The sequence below is a fragment of the Dreissena polymorpha genome, chromosome 8 (genome assembly GCF_020536995.1).
Source record: "Dreissena polymorpha isolate Duluth1 chromosome 8, UMN_Dpol_1.0, whole genome shotgun sequence".
Taxonomy (NCBI): domain Eukaryota; kingdom Metazoa; phylum Mollusca; class Bivalvia; order Myida; family Dreissenidae; genus Dreissena; species Dreissena polymorpha.
In genome coordinates this window covers 41,068,792-41,082,529 of record NC_068362.1, presented here as the reverse complement: position 1 = coordinate 41,082,529, position 13,738 = coordinate 41,068,792, and the positions used below count along the sequence as shown (strand labels likewise).

The following is a 13,738-nucleotide window of genomic DNA, read 5'->3' as shown; positions in this document are numbered from 1 at the left end:
TATATTCACTATGACACAAGTGGTAAAAATAAATGGCTATTTATGACACTGACAAGGAAATGCGAGAAACTGCCTTAAAAGCACCTATTATTATTTTAAAGAGCGGGGAAGATTGTCAACTTTTGTAGACTATTATAAAAGAAATACCCAATTTCTCACCATTTATTGATTATTACCCCCTCATTGTTACAAATAAATAAAACGTAACGTCAATGTTGGTCAACATCACTCTCCTCAAAGAACTACCTACTAACTGCTTATGATATTCATATAATTATAAATATCACTTTTTTATGAAAAAAAAACCATTTTAAGTACGTTGGAAAATGTGTAGGTCGCAAAATTTACTGCGCTCCATTTAGTGACAGCATATGATGGGAGTCTCCAATCTCCAGGGCACCAACTGTCTGTAGACTCTCTTGACAAGAATTTTAGATACGCACCTATTGCACATGACTGCTGAAAGCGGAAGAGATATTTAAATATTTATTGGCTTTTAAACACACTCAATGATTGAAAAGGTCTTCCAAAACATAATAGCTGTATTTTAAAACATGGTTTTCCACGTCGTTGAATGCATTCATTGCGGCAGTTGCAAACGAATATGATTACCAATTGCAACCTAGGACTTCCTTTACAACCCTGCAAACTGCGCAATTCAAAAACTTGAAACACTACACCAAAGTTGTTTATACGAACAGTTCATTGTTCAGTGTGCTCGATCTGGCTTAAATCTTTTTAAATATTGTCCTTGGCCTAGTGCAATTTAAAGTGCACATGCTTATGGTAAAGTTAATCAAAGTGTAGATAACTGCGTTTAATTGTTTAAACATTTTAACCATATGTACTATGCATGTATGCCCATAGATTAATATAATGACAATCGACGAAATTCTTGATATTACGATGTGTGTGCATGTTTAGAGGCTAATAAGAAAATGATAATAATAAAAAAAATAAATCGGTTGCATATCAGGGGAAATAACCAGTTTATACAGCGATTAATTGAAGTCTACATTGATGTACTCATGATCACAAAAGGTCGCTATATTTTAAAGGGAGATGTTCACATTTTTCACATCGCGAACTTTTATTACCGAATATAATAAAAATATGAACTATTTTCAAGAAATGTAATATAACCTAAATGGAGATTTATTTTTCCAGATTCCCGAAGTATCAAAAAGTAAGTGAACTAGCGCTACCGAAAATATAAACATGTATGTATGTTTTTATTCTTAATAAAATATATACGTCAATTGATGTTGTTAACTAACACAAACGGTACATGGATTGCATGGAATTTTTTGGTAGCGCTATTTCACTCAATGTTTTATATATATATATATATATATATATATATATATATATATATATATATATATATATATATATATATATATATATATATATACGAGGGGTGTCCCAGAATTTCGTGGATGTTCTCCATACCTCATTAGTTTGTTGGCAAAAGTCAATGAAATTTACATATTATACTAACTAATTATCACGGACTTTATATTTAAGCTTAAAATACATGAATTCCAAAAAGCGCGATTGAAACGTAATGCCATAGAGACCTCAGTAAGTATGTGTGTTAAGCGCATTTAAATTTGGTATAAATGTAGTTGATAAATATAATTTACGGCAAATTTCACGTGACATCGACGTCACATATCAACGTTACACGTAGGTTGAATATTCAATTTATATAATATATAACGTATGTTTGAGGCGTCAGCCTTTTGACCCAGAAGTACTCGTTAACTGCGATATCATTTTTATAAATTTCGAGTGTTTTTTATCGAATAAATTTTAATTGCAGTACATAGTATACATGATATGCATTGATCAACTGACATAAATTAGTTCAAAAAGCAGAGCAAGATATTTGCCGACTTATGCAAACACGGGTAAAATGCGACAAGCGGCATTCGCGCAGTGTGGTCAGAAGCTACCCTTTTCTCTATTAAGTCTGGCGAGGTTTCGTAGTTTAATTTGTAAAAAATAAATAGACATAAACATTAACATACGTCTTACAAGAAGAGATATTCAAGTGTGTACTAAATATGGTGATATGAGTTTAGTCTACACCTGTAGCAATATGAAAATGAAAATCCAAAATTAACCGAATCTATCCACAAATAGCAAAGTTATACAAAAATATTCGATAATACTACCCTTAAAGTCAATAAAGACAGGTGTGAAAACGATAACGATGATGGCAATTATTTTACACAATTCGGCTTTAAAAGACGTCTGCTCGATTGATGTCACGTGATATAGATCTCGGTTCCGCCGCTTGAATTTCCGATACTTTCGAATGGTCTGAATGGATGTTTCCAATCTTTGTATATTGAAAGCTCTTTGCGAGAATGGATCCACATCACCGTTGCACATTTTTATTAAGTTCACAGTAATCTGTTCTTGAAATAAAGATAGCCTAATTAAAGACGGCGCTAATAAAGTGTGAAGATGGATATTTAGAAATAAGATCCATTTTCGCATGACACTGCAAGTAGTCACATATTAATTCTAGCTTGCATTAGTTGCAATAATTTTATAAAGTGCGCGTGCCATTGAACGTTGAGTTAGGTGATAGTTGCGAATCAAATTACACATACTTTAAGTTTAATAGCTTATACCGAACACGATTTGTAACAAAATACAAATTTGATTTATGTTTAGTTGCTTATACCGAACGCGAAAGTAAAAAAGATACTGTTTTTTTAGCTAATACAGCTCTACAGGTAAAACAAATCACAATTTTTAAAAAGTACCATCTTAATAATCAATCAATTTCTAATAACACCTGACTGTGTGACGTTCATTTCAAATTATCGCAGTGCGTGACGAATATTTTCTTTATTTAGTGAATAGACACAGAGACGGTATACATACAATTAATAATGCAATATATACGTTAAACCATCACTAGATGTGCCATAATAACTCGTATACACTTTATAAGCAATATATACAATAACCGTTTTAAGTTAATTAAATAAATGTTTTACGACGCATATAAGATAACGTGATGAACGCTTTGTTTATTTTTTTTTATTAAACTAAATGCAATTATATGTCTATTTAGAACCATAATTTTTACAATTTACGCCGAATATCTTAATATTTATTGTATAATATATTATGGACTAAGGGTTTGCTAAAGAAAATTTATTCAAATCGGCTTTAGCTAAGATGGATCAACATCGGAAACTTGTCTAATACATGTGTACATACCTCTTGAGTGCAGCTTCGACGTCGTACTTTCCATTACGAAATCCACACTTTTGACACACAAACTTAAGGTACGATGGAGACCATGATTTTAGGTCTGTGTCCGACATGTCATAGCACTGACGATGCGACCATTATTTTACAGTTATGACACTGAATAGATCCATCTGAACACTGTTCTGAACACACATTAAAAGGATATTGAACCATGTTTAGAAACAATATGAACCGTTAAATCTATAAACAATATTTGCGTGTGTCCAAGAGTATGATATAGCTGAGATCACTCAAATACTGTCAAATTCTTGCTTTAACTTATATTCTTATGGGCCCGTTTCATCAAACATCGTACGACAAATTTAGAATACGATACGAATTTCAAAGAAACATTATTTTAACAGACCGAAGCATATTTTTGCTTATTTCTAGTAAAATCATTTATTTCATCATTTTCTTACCAATGGCTTATATCTTGCGGAGCTATTTATCAACAGCTTGTATATTTTTAGTTTTTAAATTTAAGTTATAAATTAAGATTGTCGTACGATCTTTGATGAAACGGTCCCATAAAAATACAAGTTAAAGCAATAGTGAAAGAGAATGTGGGAAAATGTAGCTAGAAATGGTTTTGAACATGCATAATTGTGTCGTGTTCTGAGAAAACTGGGCATAATGCTTGTGCGTAAATTGACACTTTCCGCCTTATCTGGATTTTCGCTAAGAAGAGACATCATTTAAACGAAACATTCCATAAAAGCGGAAATTGTCGTCCCTGATTAGCCTGTGTGGATTGAAACGGCTAATCTGGGATAACAATTTACGCACCAGCATTATGTCCAGTTTTCTCAGAACGCGAGACAATTATGTTTATGATTCATTTTATAGTTTGTTTATTTCGTTAACTTCAAATTTGTATTACATTATGTCTACCTTGAGGTTGTTGTACATTATAATTATGTTACAATTATAGTATTTTCTGTAAACGAACAAATCCTTTTGTATCGAATACTATGCATTAATATTATTTTCTACCAAATGTTTTTTTATATGGATCACTTGTCCGTCGTCTGTCTCGTTAAAAAGTATTAATAGCATCAGTTTGAAACTTTATACATTAATAGACCTCATTGAGTGGGAGTGCGTCGATAAAGAACTCTTAGCATCCCGCTTTGTTAAATTATTTATAATTAATGCATAACCATTATTCTTGTATTAGTTAAGTTAAATTGTCATAATAAAATGTTGTCATGTCATTTTTCCATTTTTCTTTTTTGTGTAACGTTTTGTAAATAAAGCTTTTATTTGTTGTTATTATTATTATTAATACGGATGTTTTAGTCCGGTCTGTTTTCCAAATCGTTCTAAAACATCATTATTTTAGTAGTACAATGGTATAGTGGTATAGGAGAGGTTGAACATATGATTTTGATTAATTATGGATTTATATTATTAAACTAGTGTTTTTTTCTTATTCTCTGTACAAAGATTGATTATATGAAGATTTGCTACAGTGCATATTTATCAATGTATGTGGTTCCGTAAATAAATCGGAACTATCCACTTCCGGGTTAAGAAATTGAGATAATTTAGCGATTACATCCATAAATTTGTTAATAAAACGACAACATGTTTTAACAACATACCTAATATCACCTTTTCTTCCCATGCAATGCAGTGTCAACGGCTTAAACTCGTTGATAATTGAGAAATGTTATTCGACGAGATTGTTTTTTACCCATCATCGTCCCATGTCATTTTCAAGGTCAACCGGTGTTTTGTGAACACTCGAACCGCATAAAACCCATTGAAATTAGGTTATATTACACTTCATTTTGGTTAATCGTCACCTTTACTTGATAGGACATTCGCATGGTGTGTCAAAACTTTCATTTTAGTATTTTTACTGTATATATTCAACAGTTAGATAATAAATGTACATTCCGCGCTTGTTAACCCCAGTTTAAGACTTTAAACCGCAGTTTACACTCGGGTTTAAAGAATTAATGGGCAAACGGCACTTTGAACTCGGGTTCAAAATTTCTTAACTATATAATTAACTGTTAAATAATTAATGTGCATTCCGCGCCTCTTAACCGCAGTTTTAGAATTTGAACCGCAGTTTAAAGTCTCTTAACCTTATAGTTAAGAGAGGACCAATGAAATCGCGGCATTTACCTTCTATATATAGCTAATTGTGGTTTAAGCTCCGCTAATTGGTTGTCTCAGATAACAGATTTGTATCTATTTTTAGACACACTTTGAACTGCGGTTCAAACTCTTGAACTCGGGTTTAAGGATTTAATGTGCAAACGGCACTTTGAACCCGGGTTCAAAGTCTCTTAACTATATAGTTAACTGTTAAACCGTGGTTTAAGGACTTAATGTGCATTTCGCTTGCCATACTAAATATGAGGTATGTTTCAGCCTATTTCATATAATTGTTAAATAGACTAAATTAGCAGGAAAGACTGCTTAATAGGCTTAAGAGGCTAAAAAGGATGTATGTTTACAAACATGTACTTAACATGCAATATTGGCTTTATATGCGGAACAAACTGCTAAATATGCTAATATGAACGTATTTTTCACCATATGTACCAAACTTGCTAAATAGGCTAAATAGGCTGAAAAGGCTGCTTAATATGCTAAATATGCTTATATGATGTATTTTCCAACCTATGTACTGAACTTGTTAAATAGGCTAAATAGGCTGAAAACGCCTCTAAATTGGCTATATAGACTAAATAGGATGCATGTTTCAACCTATGTACTAGACTTGTTAAATAGCCAAATAGGCTGAAAATGGTGTTAAATAGGCTAAAAAGGCTAAATAGGATTCATGTTTCAACCTATGTACTAAACTTGTTAAATAGGCTAAATAGGCTGAACAGGGTGCCAAATAAGCTAACTAGGCTCATTATGATTCATGTGTCAACCTTTGTACTTAACTTGCTAAATAGGCTAAATATGCTGAAAAGGGCACTAAATAGGCTAAATAGGATGCATGTTCCAACCTACCGGTATGTACTTAACTTGTTAAATAGGCTAAATAGGCTGAAAAGAATGCCAAATAAGCTAAATAGGCTTAATATGGTGCATGTGTAAACCTTTATTTGCACTTAACTTGCTAAATAGGCTATATAGGCTGAAACGGGTACTCAATAGGCTAAATAGGATGCCTGTGTCAAGCTGTGTACTAGTTTTGTTAAAAAGGCTAAATAGGCAGAAAATGGTGCTAAATAGGCTAAACAGGCTAAATAGGATGCATGTTTTAAACCTATGTAATAGACTTGTAAAAGGGCTAAATAGGAAGAAAAGGCTGCTAAATATGCTAAAAAGCCTAAATAGGATGCATATGTAAATCTATGTACTAAACTTTTTAAATAGGCTAAATAGGCTGAAAAGGGTGCTAAATACGCTAGATAGGCTAAATAGGATGCATGTATCAACCTATGTACTAAACTTGTTAAATATACTAAATAGGCAGAAAAGGGTGCTAAATAGGCTAAATAGGATGCATGTGGCATCCTATGTACTTAACTTGTTAAATAGGATAAATAGGCTGAAAAGGGTGTTAAATAGGCTATGTAGACTAAATAGGATTCATGGTTCAACCCATGTTCTGAACTTGCTAAATAGGCTAAATAGGCTGTAGAGGGTGTTAAATAGGACAAATAGGCTAAATATGATGCATGTGTCAACCTATTTACTTAACTTGTTAAATAGGCTATATATGCTGAAAAAGGTGCTTAATAAACTAAATAGGCTAAATAGAATGTATGTTTTAACCTATGTACTAAACTTGCTAAATAGGCTTAATTGGCTAAATAGGGTGCTAAATAGGCTAAATATGCTAAATAGGATACATGTGTCAAACTATGTACTTAACTTGTTAAATAGGCTAAAAAGGCTGAAAAGGGTACTAATTGGGCTAATAGGATGCATGTGTCAACCTATGCACATGTACTAAACTTGTTAACTAGGCTAAATGGGCTGAAAAGGGTCCTAAATAAGCTAAATAGGATGCATGTTTCAACCCATGTACTAAACTTGCTAAATATGCTAAAGAGGGTGCTAAATAGGCTAAATTGGATTCATATGTCAACCTATGTACTTAACTTGTTAAATAGGCTAAATAGGCTGAACAGGGTGCTAAATGGGCTAAATAGGCTTAATATGATGTATGTTATAACATATGTACTAACCTAGCTAAATAGGCTAAATAGGCTGCATGTGTCAACGTATGTACTTAACTTGTTAATTAGTCCAAATAGGCTGAAAAAGGTGTTAAATAGGCTAAATAGGCTAAATAAGATGAAAGTTCTAACCTATGAACTAAACTAGATAAATAGGCTACATAGGCTTACTTCACACACGTTTCAGACGTCCCGATAGGCAGTCGACGGCTGGTCAGCGTGCACTAGGTCGCATCCGTGGGGTAACTCTTGTTCGTCCGAAAGGGCCCTTAAAGGGGCATGCCCACTCAGAGGCAAAATGTCGCGTAATACGCTAAATAGGCTGCACCTGACTCAGATCCTAATTAAAAGTCCCGGCCGAAACTAGTTCAGCCCGATAGGCAGTCGACGGCTGGTCATCGTGCACTAGGTTGCTTCCGGGGGATAACTCTTGTTCGTCCAAAAGGGGCCCTTAAAGGGGCATGCCCACTCACAGGCAAAATGTCGCGTAATACGCTAAATAGGCTGCACCTGACTCAGATCCTAATTAAAAGTCCCGGCCGATACTAGTTAAGCCCGATAGGCAGTCGACGGCTGGTCAGCGTGCACTAGGTCGCATCCGGGGGATAACCATCTCGTTCGTCCGAAAGGGGCCCTTAAAGGGGCATGCCCACTCACAGGAAAAATGTTGCGTAATACGCTAAATAGGCTGCACCTGACTCCGATCCTAATTAAAAGTCCCGGCCGAAACTAGTTCAGCCCGATAGGCAGTCGACGGCTGGTCAGCGTGCACAAGGTCGCTTCCGGGGGATAACTCTTGTTCGTCCGAAAGTTGCCCTTAAAGAGACATGCCCACTCACATGCAAAATGTCGCGTAATTCGCTAAATAGGCTGCACCTGACTCCGATCCTAATTAAAAGTCCAGGCCGAAACTAGTTCAGCCTGATATGTAGTCGACGGCTGGTCAGCGTGCACTAGGTCGCTTCCGGATGATAACTCTTTTTCGTCCGAAAGGGGCCCTTAAAGGGGAATGCCCACTCATAGGCAAAATGTCGCGTTATACGCTAAATAGGCTGCACCTGACTCCGATCCTAATTAAAAGTCCCGGCCGAAACTAGTTCAGCCCAATAGGCAGTCGACGGCTGGTCAGCGTGCACTAGGTTGCTTCCGGGGGATAACTCTTGTTCGTCCGAAAGGGACCCATAAAGGGGCATGCCTACTCACAGGCAAAATGTCGCGTAATACGCTAAATAGGCTGCACCTGACTCCGATCCTAATTTAAGTCCCGGCCAAAACTAGTTCAGCCAGATAGGCAGTCAACGGCTGGTCAGCGTGCACTAGGTCGCTTCCAGGGGATAACTCTTGTTCGTCCGAAAGAGGCCCTTAAAGGGGCATGCCCACTCACAAGCAAAATGTCGCGTAATACGCTAAATAGGCTGCATCTGACTCCGATCCTAATTAAAAGTCCAGGCCGAAACTAGTTCAGCCCGATAGGCAGTCGACGGCTGGTCAGCATGCACAAGGTCGCTTCCGGGCGATAACACTTGTTCGTCCGCAAGGGGCCCTTAAAGGGGCATGCCCACTCACAGGCAAAATGTCGCGTAATACGCGTAATAGGCTGCATCTGACTTCGATCCTAATTAAAAGTCCCGGTCGAATCTACTTCAGCCCGATATGCAGTCGACGGCTGGTCAGCGTGAACTAGGTCGCTTCCGGGGATAACTCTTGTTCGTCCGAAAGGGGCCCTTAAAGGGGCATGCCCGTTCACTGGGAAATGACGCATACGAGAAATAGCTAAATCGGCTGCATGCACGGGGCCGACCCTAATTAAAAGTCCCGGCCGAAACTGGTTCAGCCCGATAGGCCGTCGACGGCTGGTCAGCGTGCACTACGTCGCTTCCGTGGGATAAATAGGCTAAATAGGATGTGTATGTCTACGTATGTACTAAACTTGCTAAATAGGCTAAAAAGGCTGTTAAATAGGCTAAATAGGCTAAATAGGATGTATGTTTTGACCTATGTACTAAAATTTCTAAATAGGCTAAAAAGGCTCAAGGGGCTGTCAAATAGGCTAAATAGGCCAAATAGGATGTACATTTCAACTTTTGTACTAAATAGGCTAAATGGGCTAAATCGGCTAACTTCACACACGTTTCGTTTTGTCATAAAAGTAGTGGATAGACCCACAATTTCTCTCACGATATAGTTCTTGAATGTGTTGAGTTTAATGTCTTTGGTTTGAATCAATAATTATTATTCGTTTTGAGAACTGTTTGAAAACCCCGTGTTGTATTGTGTTGAGTAATACTGTGCTTATTGCGTTTAACTATATTTGGTCATGTGAACCGGCAGTAATGGGTTGGAAGCGTGTGGCAATATTTATATAATCTACAAGTACAAATACTTTTAAAACTTATCTTTTTTCAAAACTGTTTCTCATCGCAATTTAATAGTAAAAAATCAACATTTAAAATGCGCCAACTGATTCGTTAAAAAACATGTAGTGTGAAGTGTGCTCAATCGTTGACGTAACAATTTCGTGTGTATAGCGTGGACTATATAACAAAATTGTGGTGTATAAGAACCATTTTTATCACAGCGTAAGTATGTTTTCTTGGGTTCAGCTATAGTGGAGCTTAATAATTTAAATACAAATGTATTAAATTATATATAGTAGACGATATGTGATAAATACAGTCCAATAAATCGTGAAGCGGGTACTATATTCAAAATATTTAAAATTCCTCGTTATATAAAATTAACATGAACTGAATATAATCGACCATCATCAGACATTGACATAAGTATATCCCCATGTATACGCGCTTCATGCGTTGAGTGTTGTCAGTTGTGATTTTCTTTCTCTTTATAAGCAATATCGGACAGTTATATTGGTCACTTTCGTAAAAAAATTAATACGTTGTGAAGAGAGCCTATTATAGCATTGTTATTGTAAGCAGTTTTATGAGCGCACGTAACAAAAGATGACTAGCGGTAAATTGAGGACACTATAGGTTACGCATGCGCAATAATTTCCTTCTATATTACATATAAAATAGTTGAAGTTCGATATCGATTTTAACCATGATCAAGCGCTTACCCACTATATCAACATACATCATTGGAAAGATAAATGCATAATCTTTTGAAAAAATGCATGTCATAAAATTCTATACGTGCTAACTCAAAATATTTACCTTAGAATAGGCAAACCGGTTTTGGCAGCTGTGCAGACAACCATTTTGGGCTCAAATGGTATGACCTACTTTCAAAGCCGGAAACCATCAACGCAAAAAGTAGAGCACAAAAATGGCTTATTTTCATATTGCTTACAAATATACCTTCAAGTTGATACCAAAACTAACCATTTGCAATGTATTTTACAAATCCTAGGCAGCATGCACTCAACAATGTGTGCTAAGTATCAAACTGACTGCATGTAACCCTAAAAACAGGAGTTCCGGTTTGGGGTTATGTGACCTATAGTGCATTTAGGTTAAACTCCAGTATTTATATGAGCCTCGCTCTGGGAAAACGGGGCTAAATGCATGCAGGTAAAATGTTGCAGTCCGCTTTCATGGATTTTTTATTTATTTATTTAAAGAAAGTATATTGTAAATGAAAATCCAGTTTAGCAGGATAGTATTGTCTATTATAAATCTCTTCGAACTGCGCAGGCTAATTTGGACAACATGTTAACGCACAGGCATTTAGCCCAGTTTTCCCAGAGCGAGGTTCATGTTAAACAAAACCGTCTCCATGACAACGAACTGTTGGGCTACGAAAGGGTATAGACCAGTTGACGAGTGACGTCACGCGCACCTGCAAATATAAGACTACGCCCACTGATTGGCAAAAAGAGGTGAAATTCATATAAGCGCATATATACAGAAGGTTGAAATAAGCATCGTTTTTTTGATAATCATGCACAATATCGAATATAATTTTACAAACTATGTCTGCATAAAACTTAAGCGTGCAAAGAAATGCATTTTTGGAACGATTATATTGTTGTTATTATTTGTTTTTACTATAAACAAACTCGGGAGTGGAACACAATATACGAGCTCGGTATTTGGTTACAATACAAATCTCTACTTGGCACATCTTCGCGACCTTTCTTTAGATAAACATATTATCAGATATTGAAATTCTTTAAGAATAAATCAAATTTAATGAACGAACACAAAAAATGATGTAAACAAACAGCAATAGATCGACATTATGTGCGCAACATATAGTAACTGATTTGAACACTTATGCCTGTAAAAACTTACATTGTACACATAATATACATTTTTTGATCAATGTAATTGTTTTTATTTAATTATTCACACCGATTCTGACCGTCTTTGTTGAAACGGTATTAACCCGGTGTTTTATTGCACCTTTGTTCATCATAAACCGATTATCTCGTTATGATCGGATACCGTACAAACAATTACAAAGAACACATGGTGTCATAAATCCAGGGACCTATTCTTCGGTCCCTGCATAAACCACATGTGGCATACAAGTGTCTGGTCATTAAACAAAATTTATGATACCTCCATGTCATCTCTTGGCATATTGAGCGATCATCTAAGCAAAATTGTAAAGCCAAAATACGAAATAGTTGCTTTAATAAAATATTTTAACATATTTAAAAAAATGAAGATATTACAATTTTGTCCGAAATGGATTAACAGGAACTAGTGTATATATATATTTATATATATAGCAATTTCACTGCTACACAATTAACATATTAACGAGTACCGGCAATTGTAAACTCGGCTATTACGTCTTAAGTTTGTACGTTACTGTTGTGTACGAAACGACATCATGAAAACAAGCAAACAACAAAAGGGTAAAAAATACTTGCGTAAAATAAATTAATATATAGATTTATTTATCATAAAATGCTAGATTGTTATCACTCCTTATCACCAGTAAAGAGAGTGCACGCAAAGACAGTTCAATTTGCATAATATGCAGTTCTTGTTTTTCATATGTATGCTAAACTTTATGATATTGTCTTTCTATGGAAACGAAACGATAATTCGTTCAATGGCAAATACAATTACTACAATGTTTAAAAATTGTAATGTATTCCGCTTTTAGGGCTTCGTTTTAGAATTGATTAAATGCAACTTTTACATGTTCGTTCTCTTATGAACAATAACAATATTTACACCACTTATAAATGTAATCAAATTAATGTTTGTGTTAATATCTTTGAAATATAATTAATCAAAATCTTACTATCAAAAAGAATACGAAAGAATACGTGTTGTTTTGTTTTGTGGGATTGCCAGTTTTTAGTCTTCCGACCACGTTAATTTACTCTGATGTTAATAACTAATTCGTTTTTTATACAGCGGAAATTATATTTATGAATATACATTTATTGGTACAAAATAATATATTCTGCAGTTTTTAAGTTTATTTAGGATTTTTGTATCGTTTTATTGACCAAACAATAAACATGTAAACATGTTTTGCGTTACTGTTACCAGCGTTTTTGCCAACCAGTCAGTGCGCATGCGCGGAAAATCCCGAATGGAAACAATAACATTCAAATGGTCTATATCATTTACATAAACTTCCTCTGATCAACCGCTGTTCATCATAAATGAGTGTAACGTTTCAGAAAGCTATATATTTACCCATATTTGCGTTTAAAACATTCGTTACCATAGCAACGCGGTGTTGGTTTACGGTGAATTGTAAACGGTAGCCCTCGACACAGCGTATGTTTTTGTAAATAGCAACACAGATGTCACGTATTGAAATTTAATGAAGGGGTGGACATTTAGTGGCTTTTATCGAGTTTTTCGTGTTGTTGTAACGAGACATTTTATCAAAAGCCACAGGTGGTTTTTATGGGTATTGTTTTAGGTTGATATTATTTACATATATGGATTACAATGATGACATTCAATTATGTATTTTCCTGTTGATGTTTTTTTATGGTTGGTCATGTTTTCAGAAGATATTCAGTACACTCACTATTCGTATAGATTCATCTTTAAACTTAAAAGTAACACACATTAAAGAACATTATAGGCGATGATTACTGCAGAAGCATTATATAAACAATGTATTATTCGTCAGCCTTAACTGATAAACAATTTAGGTTAAATCAGAGAAATCAGATTCATTTTTAAAAGGGTTCTCATATATATTTGCAGGTCTCTTGAAACACGGACTAAATTCATGTGCGTCAAGTGTCATACCAAATTAGCTTGTGACGTTTTTCGTTTACAGGAAGTCTCTGCTAAACGAAAATGCCGTGTGTGGAAAATTAAGTGTCATACCCGTTAACCAACTTTGGTGTGTGT

The 13,738-nt window shown here is 35.2% G+C and overlaps 1 protein-coding gene and 1 long non-coding RNA gene across 3 annotated transcripts in view; one reads left to right on the top strand and one right to left on the bottom strand.

Moving 5' to 3' along the window:
* The window catches only part of LOC127841681 (uncharacterized), a 255,857-nt gene that overhangs the window by 184,388 nt on the left and 57,731 nt on the right, over positions 1-13,738 (top strand). The window lies entirely within an intron of this gene.
* On the bottom strand, positions 183-5,166 carry LOC127841724 (uncharacterized). Its single transcript, XR_008031288.1, has 3 exons — positions 4,884-5,166; positions 3,244-3,419; positions 183-459 (listed from the first exon to the last, which is right to left on the bottom strand). It is a non-coding gene; the product is annotated as an uncharacterized LOC127841724 (long non-coding RNA).